This window comes from Bemisia tabaci, chromosome 7 (genome assembly GCF_918797505.1).
Source record: "Bemisia tabaci chromosome 7, PGI_BMITA_v3".
In the NCBI taxonomy this organism is placed as follows: domain Eukaryota; kingdom Metazoa; phylum Arthropoda; class Insecta; order Hemiptera; family Aleyrodidae; genus Bemisia; species Bemisia tabaci.
In genome coordinates this window covers 15717818-15726613 of record NC_092799.1, presented here as the reverse complement: position 1 = coordinate 15726613, position 8796 = coordinate 15717818, and positions in this window count along the sequence as shown.

The window sequence follows — 8796 nt, the reverse complement described above, 5'->3', positions numbered from 1 at the left end:
ACATTAATTCTGAATATTGTGTCAAGATCCCTAACTTTTTTGATGATCTACACAAATTTTTAAGCGTTGCCTTTCTTAGAAAAATTTCAACTGAAAGCAAATGGATTTTTAATCGAAAGTCTCTCTGAATGTAAATTTTTAATTTTTTATACAAAGACAAAAGGGTTGGTAAACATGTACTTACTTACCCGCCGCATTTAATTATTCCTTCCTGTGCGCTCATAAATCATTATTTTTGCTTTGCAGTTTGCACCTGCCTCATTAATAAACCACTTTGCTCCAAGTTAGTGTTCCGTCCTATATCAGAGATAAACATAGAAATCTGATCACGTATATCACAAGAGACATGTTTCGCAAGACTTTTGAATTTCTTTTTTTCCAGATGCGATTCATTCATTGGCGTCCTGTGAGGGTAGGTGGCCAATTAAACGGGTCCGGGCTCCTGTTTTACGCGAGAACAAGAGAGCGAAATACTCCTAGCCGAAAACAACATAATTGCTATTTAACCCTTAGATGCCCAAGCCAAGTGAAATTAACTAGAGGCATGATAAAAAACCCGTGGCTTGCGGGTTCTATGGAGCCGGTACCTACATAGTACATACTTACGGATGGTGGAAGTGGAGAAGTACGCGCCTCAATTTTTGACAGTTTTGAGTTAACTGCATTAATGTGTTATTGAGGTTGTCATCTATCTGCCAGCAAGATACCATAATCGAAAAAAATCAGGAAGTCACCGAAAACTGTAGAGATTTTTTCGCGTGTCTCACGCACTCTCGCTTAAGTACAGAAATGCGTATCTCCTTAGTTCTCTTGTTTAACAGAAATACGTCCAATTAAAAAAAAAAAAAAAAAAAAAATCCAGTGTCAACGCAGCCGGAGATAGGAGAGACGTAAGTTAGGCCTCTTTTTTTAACTTCTCTGCCGAATTTGAGCGTTACTTAATTGGCAGCATACAGAGCGGTGCATTGAGAGTTCACGCCTCGCGTAATCGCGCCTTCAATTTTGCAGATGCATCACGGACATCCATCAAGTACGAATAGTTGTATCTCTGCGCCTTCACTAACGTGCACCTTTTCCTGGGCTTCGTTTCCATATTGTGTTGGTTTCGTTTGTCCTGTTTAAGGTGGTGTTTCAAGTGATACAAGAGCAAGACAACTGAAGATACGAACGACGTAACCCAGCCTCGTTTTTGGGTAGAAATGAATTGGGATTTTGGATTTTTTGGGGTTCGAAGGAATATCTACCACCTATTGCAGACGGTACGACCTCCTAATTCTCGGGAATTTGCGCTCATATAGTATCGATCCTGAAGCCCTGAGTTGCAAAATGCAGGTCATAAGTAAGATATATATATTTATAACTGGGATCTAACGAAACTTTGCGACCGTTTACCGGAAGTATCGATACGATCAAAACGAAACTAAGCCTGGTTCTTCACTGCTATGAGGTCTACATCAAGTTTCATTTTTGGTGAAATTTGGCCCATCCCTCAGTTCAGTAACGTCAAGGTCACTGGGAGATGATTTTTCGAACTCGTCCGATCTTAGTCGGTGATACCTCAAAAAACTTGTCTCGTCGTGGCCTTCAAAACAACCTATATGTATTCACCTAACCTCGAAAACCACCTTCATCCAGAAAATCTCAAGTCCAAAGGGGAATGATTTTTAGAACTCGTCCGATCTCAGTCGGTGGTACCTCAAGAAATTCGTCTCGTCGTGACCTTCGTAACAACTTGTATTCGCCTACCCTCTAAAACTACCCCTTATCCAGAAAATCTCAAGTCCAAATGGGGATGATTTTCCGACCTGTCAGGTTCATTAGGCGCAATTGTTTTCATAGAAACGATTAGTCAAAATCTACCTTTCGTTTCCATCATGGCTGGAAAGCGTTTTTTTATAACTTACCTCCCGAATCTGCGTCAAACCTCACTAGCAACACGCAGCGGAGCACAGTGGCGTAACGGACTTCCGCTGGGCCCCCCTGCAAAATTTTTTCTAGGGGCCTCCTAAGTCGATAAAATTCCAAAATTATCCCCCCCTCTCCCTTCCTCACCCCTTCCCGTTTTTTCTCGTATGGTCTAGGCCCGCAGCCCGAAAATTTTTGAGAAAATCAGCCTTAACCACCAAAAAATCAAAGTGGCAGCAGCTTATATCTTTTTACCTTTAGGTATGGTATGTGCAGGATTGAGCCTTCTTTTACTTTATGTTCTGAGGTGGAATTTGATTCACTTGCATGTTTGCGCAAATAAATATATTTAAAAAAAAATAAAAACGTAAAAGTACCCGATTAAATGGAGCCCCTTAAAGATCAATGATCTAAAGGAAGGCGGGGGCTCAGCCCAGGCCCATGAATCAAAGGGCCCCCAAGGCTTTTAGATTCTTGGGCCTCCCAAAACCCGAAATACGAAAAGTGGAATCATTGAGTGGACATGGGAAGGCAGGGGCCCTCCAGCAAACAAAAAGTTAGGAACAGTCCAAGAAAAGTATGAAAAACCCCGAGCTAACAATAAAAATCAAAGGAAGAAGCCCCATCTCGATAAGTAAAGGCCCAAAGTTTGAAACCAAAGCTGAGGATCAAAGAGAGAGAGAGAAAAAAGTTCCGGCGGCCGAGGGCCCCCTAGGCGCCAGGGCCCCCCTGCATAGCAGGGTCTGCGGGGGCGCCCGTTACGCCACTGGCGGAGCATTGCGATTTCACGCCTCACAATATTGCACCTTCAATTTTGCCTAAGCAACATGGATATCCACGAATATATAGCTCCAATACTTGCATCTCTGCGCTGTCATCAACGCGCGTCGAGGAGGAGCATTCCAATGTCGCTAACCTTGCAAACATAAACGATCTTCTAAACTAGTTTCACCTCTACTCCCAATAAACTATGAATTCAAGACGAAAATTACCGTCGCAAAGTTTACTTTTTGCAAAGAATGTACCAAAGTTGCACAATCCCAGCAACATTGAAATCCTCTTAGTTCCTTTTTGCAAAATGCAATCCAATTGGTTGTTGCTGCAAAAAAATAGTTTCCCACAACCTGCTATACAATGCTCCGGTGACCATGTAAGATGGCCCGAGCACTAACTTTTCGGGAAGAAAGCCTTTCCCCTACCTGGTTTCTCACTTAATATCCGCCCGAGTTTCGCATATCTTCCGTTTCTCCTCATCGCAGCTTCCATCAAACCGCAATTGCCCGGAAACTAGGACCGCACATCTTATCTGATAAAATCGTTCGCCCTTTAGACCGATTCTGGGGAGTTAGGCTAGACTGGTCGATGAGTCAATTGTTGATCTAATTTCATTACGTGAACGTAGAAGAAAAACGGGGTAAAAAATCACTAATGTGTGATCAATTTTCAAGGACAATTCTGTAATTTCTCCTACGATTTTAAATAGATTAAAACGCATAATATCGAAAATCTAAGCTCAGATTCGGATTCCTCGTGAAAAATTAATGAGATTTTATGTATCATATGTTAGAATAGCGTGAAGGAAAGAGGTTTAATGACGTAAAAAAACACTAATGTGTGATCAATTTTCAAGGACAATTCTGTAAATTCTCTTACGATTTTAAATAGATTAAAACGCGTAATATCCAAAATCTAAGCTCAGATTCGGATTTCTCGTGAAAAATTGATGAGATTTCATGTATCATATGTTAAAATAGCGTGAAGGAAAAAGGTTTAACGACGCGTATAGATTCTCTTTGAACTACGCCGCCGCGCCGAGCCGGTCGCCCGAGATGCAACCGAACGGTGAGGCGCCTGGCGCTAAGCATTCGGTTTCGTCCCGAGGAATTTCTCACAATAAATTCTTGTTCTTCCTCCTCCGCTGACCCACTGAGCACTTACCCATGTTGCCACGTTGGATTCAAATGCTCGAATCAGTATGTCTACGTTACGTCTCTTTCCTTCACGCTATGCTCGGGTATGATGCATGAAATTGTATAAATTTTTAACGAGGAATCCGAATCTGAACTTCGATTTTGGGTATCACGCGTTTTAAGTCAAATTTTCCAAATTCGAAAATCTGAAATGACTGACGTGGCTTAAAATGCCATCCCGGCTCGTGTTCGATGGATTTTCCTGAAATTCGGTGTCAGGGTATGATACATGAAATCGCATCGATTTTTTACGAGGAATCCGAATCTAAGCTTCGATTTTGGGGATTACGCGTTTTAAATCAAAATCTGTCAAAATTCAAAAAATTCAAAATTCGAAAATCCGAAATGGCTTAAAATGCTATCTCGGCTCCTGTTCGATTGATTTCTCTGAAATTCGGTGTCAGGAGGTATTTTTCGACGGGAAACTCGAATTTTAAGTCCATTTTTTAAAATTCTCAAATCCAAGATGGCGGACGTGGCGTAAAATACTATGTCGGCTCCTGTTCGATTGATTTTTCTGAATCTCGGTGTCTCAGGGTATTTTTCGACCGGAAACTCGATTTTTCAGTCAATTTTTAAAAATTCTCAAATCCAAGATGGCGGACGTGGCCTAAAATGCTATGTCGGCTCCTGTTCGATGGATTTTTCTGAATCTCGGTGTCTCTGGGTATTTTTCGACCGGAAACTCGAATTTTCAGTCAATTTTTAAAAATTCTCAAATCCAAGATGGCGGACGTGGCCTAATATGCTATCTCGGTTTCTCTTCGTTCAAGTTCGCTGAAACTCGGTATCACGGGGTATTTTTCGACGGGAAACTCAAATTTCCAAAATTCGTAAACCCAAGATGGCGGCCGTGGCCCAAAATGTCATCTCGGCTCCTGTCGGTTTTTGTGAAACGTAGTATAAGGTAACTCTTTCCAGTCAAATCTTCAAAATTTGAAAATCACGATTGCTAGAAACCAGAGCATTGTATGGCGGGTTATGAAAAACTATTTTTCGCAGGAACAAGTAACCCGCTTCTTCAAAAATAGCAACTTCACACTCATAAGTATGTATAGTGAAGACATTTTAAGCCAGGATATTTTTTAACTGACAGTAGGTATTCCATGTAAACTTTTGATGAGCCGCCGGAAATTTATATTTTATATGTGTTGAATATAAAAATGTAAAAATTCTAAAATGAAAATCCAAAACAGAAAGTGCTGATCGTAATGCTTGGTATTCCAACAGAATTTTTCTCTTCTTGAATGCACACATGATTCCTACCCCTGTGAAACATCAACAAAGGTTTTCTTGGCATTTACAGGCAAAAAGCGAAGGCTAAAACAACAGTGGCGTAACGGGCGCCCCCGCAGACCCTGCTATGCAGGGGGGCCCTGGCGCCTAGGGGGCCCTCGGCCGCCGGAACTTTTTTCTCTCTCTCTCTTTGATCCTCAGCTTTGGTTTCAAACTTTGGGCCTTTACTTATCGAGATGGGGCTTCTTCCTTTGATTTTTATTGTTAGCTCGGGGTTTTTCATACTTTTCTTGGACTGTTCCTAACTTTTTGTTTGCTGGAGGGCCCCTGCCTTCCCATGTCCACTCAATGATTCCACTTTTCGTATTTCGGGTTTTGGGAGGCCCAAGAATCTAAAAGCCTTGGGGGCCCTTTGATTCATGGGCCTGGGCTGAGCCCCCGCCTTCCTTTAGATCATTGATCTTTAAGGGGCTCCATTTAATCGGGTACTTTTACGTTTTTATTTTTTTTTAAATATATTTATTTGCGCAAACATGCAAGTGAATCAAATTCCACCTCAGAACATAAAGTAAAAGAAGGCTCAATCCTGCACATACCATACCTAAAGGTAAAAAGATATAAGCTGCTGCCACTTTGATTTTTTGGTGGTTAAGGCTGATTTTCTCAAAAATTTTCGGGCTGCGGGCCTAGACCATACGAGAAAAAACGGGAAGGGGTGAGGAAGGGAGAGGGGGGGATAATTTTGGAATTTTATCGACTTAGGAGGCCCCTAGAAAAAATTTTGCAGGGGGGCCCAGCGGAAGTCCGTTACGCCACTGTAAAACAAGGTACCTCGTACCCTTTCATTTCTAAAATCCTTAAAGAACTGTAGCAGATTAAAGATGCCAAAAAATTGAGATAAAAATGCCTCCTCTCCAAAACTTATGGCTAAGAAGAAATATTCTTTGTCCATGATTACAAAACTGGCAAACACCTCAGTCTATAACAAGCACCCCGTTCAACGGTGCTGCCAGCGAGAAACGCGCACTGGCGCCTACAAACCTAACGGGATACTTTACGCATTGCGCAATGCTTGAAGTAACCTCTTAGGTTTGTAGGCGCCGCGCCGCAGCGTGCCACAGCGCGACGGACGAGTTCATTCAACCGATCGGATCGCTCAATTTTCCCGTCGTCTTCTTTGTCTATAGCTTTGTTTATCAATGGGCAGATTATTAAAACTGATAGACAAAACTATAAACAAAGACGACAAAAGGAATTCGGAGGGATCCTATTGGTGGAAGCGGGTGGTGGCAATGGACTAACTAACGGGAACCCACCAACAGTAAATCCATCATTTTCTGCCCTAGTCTATCGGAACCAACCTTGTCAACCAATAGGATCGCTCCATGCTCCCTATGTCCTATGTCTCCTTTGTCTATCGCCTTGTCTATCAATTTCTATAATCAGCCCGCAGGGCAGCCTCTTCTTCTACAGGTTCCTAACTTGCGAGCGGGCGCCTTCGCCTCGGAATGACGTCACAACTTGGGCAGAGTTTCCACGTGGGGCTGATTGCACTCTAGATCCTCCTACGAATATCTTTTTTAAATTGATGTTACGGCAACGCCGCGTCGCCTCTTGCTGCGTGATAAATGGACGACCGTTGTCGGTCGGCGAGGCGAGGCGAGGCGGCAAAAGGCGGAAGGTGGAAGGTGGACAAATTCATGTCAAGACGAATAAGAAAATAGAAGAATCAATCAGAATTAAATCGTGATGTCTGTTGGACACTCTAGTGATTTATCTCCCCGGTAGATTGCGCCACCCCTCCCCGCCCCTCCTCCGAGACTCTCGTCCGATCCGCGGGATTCCATGCCCGATCTGAAATTGGAAACGGGGTGTGGAAACGCAATTCAGAGGTAATTGAAAGGCGGATGACGCAAGTCCACGGCAAAAGTCAAAAGGACGTAAGGGGCTGTCCGTAAATTACGTAACGCGATTTTTCCAATGTTTTGACACCCACCTACCCTACCCCTTGTGACGCGATCGTAACACCGGTTCGGACACCCCCCCAAAAAAATTACGTGACATTCAGATCGGCCAAAATGGTTTCTCCATCAGCACCAGTCAGCACGGACACCAAACGCGCAATTATTCGAACTCTGGAGGAGTCGTGTGGTATCACGCAAAAATGAAGGAAAATCTTTGCTTCTCGCCCGTCTCAAATTACTGTCGTTTATGAATCTAGGTATTCTGCTCGCATCATTAAATACGGCAATCAAGAGCGCAACTATTCGAACAATGGAGTAGGTATGCGGTATCGCGCACAAATGAAGGAAATTTTGGCTTCTCGCCCGTCGTCTCAAATTACTGACGGCCATGAATGCCATGATATTTATTTAAAAAATGTTTGGACTTCAATATTGACGCGCTCTTCAACTTATTTCTGTGTGGAAACTGCTCGTTTATTTATTCATGTATTGCTTTTTTAATTCCTCTTTCGGAGGAATGTAATAATTACATCTAAGACGCAAATGCGCAAAAGCGAGCAAATAACACCGACCACTGAGTGTCACTTAGTATGTTTCAGCACTTTATCAACTCTTCGAGCTTACCTCTAGGGCTGCAATATTTCGGATCCGTTTTTGTTCGTTTGAAGGCTCCTACTCACTCTTCTTCTCGTCTTTTTAAAAGAAACATACAAATAGACTTGAACGAAACATTATAATAATAGTTTTCGTCACACTTACCTCGGAAAAATCTCGTCAGATTTTCAAGTGTTTACATTCGTTTATCCGTACAAAATAGGAAGTAAAAAAGTTGCAACGTCGCGAATTGAGGTGTCGTCGCGAATTGAGGTGTGAATGTTTTTTACCTCACCGTCGATGCGAAGGGAACGACACGTGTAATTGCGCACGCGCTAGAGTGTAATATCAGCGGCACTCGTGATATACCATCAAGTCAAAGCGAAACTGTCGAAGGCGCTCTGAGCAACTATTCCACCACGGAAGTATTGCACAGTATCCGCTGAAAATGAAGGCGCACTAACGGATGCAAATTGACTGGTCTCGTTCCGCTGATCGTAAGTACGTCATGCGGCTTCTAAGGGCGTATCTCGATTTCCGCATGAGCTTTAGAAAGCATGGATTTATACGTAAAACAGGGTTCACGTGGAAATAGAGATACGCCCTGACGTCAGAGGAGCGACGATTTGTGAAACTTAATAACAGGTGGCAGTTTTTGAGGGGAAACTTGAAAATCAACTCTTTTCAAAACTCGAAAATCCATGATTGTGAGCATGGCCTGAAGTAATATCTCGGCTGCCCGTTCGATCACTTTTTGATCTCACGACGTGAAACTTGCATTTTTATTCATATTCTCCAAAATCTAAGAGTGCAGAAGTGGCCTGAAATGCTACTTTTTGGAGATATTTATTCTTTTTCCGTTCAGTTTCCAATCTATGTGCCTACTTTCAGCTACTTTAGACCTCGATATCGGCGCGCTCTTCAACTTTTTTCGTGTTAAAAATGGTCATTTTATTGATTCGTTTATTTATTTTTTTATTCTGTTCTTTTTTTCACATTTGGTCACTCGGACGGATAGTCCAAGTTCATAATCAAAATCCTAGAGGAAAAAGTGCAAAAACTAGCGAAAAATAACACTAATTTCAGTCAGTTTTTTTGGCAATTTTTCCTCTGTTCCGAAGTGAAAG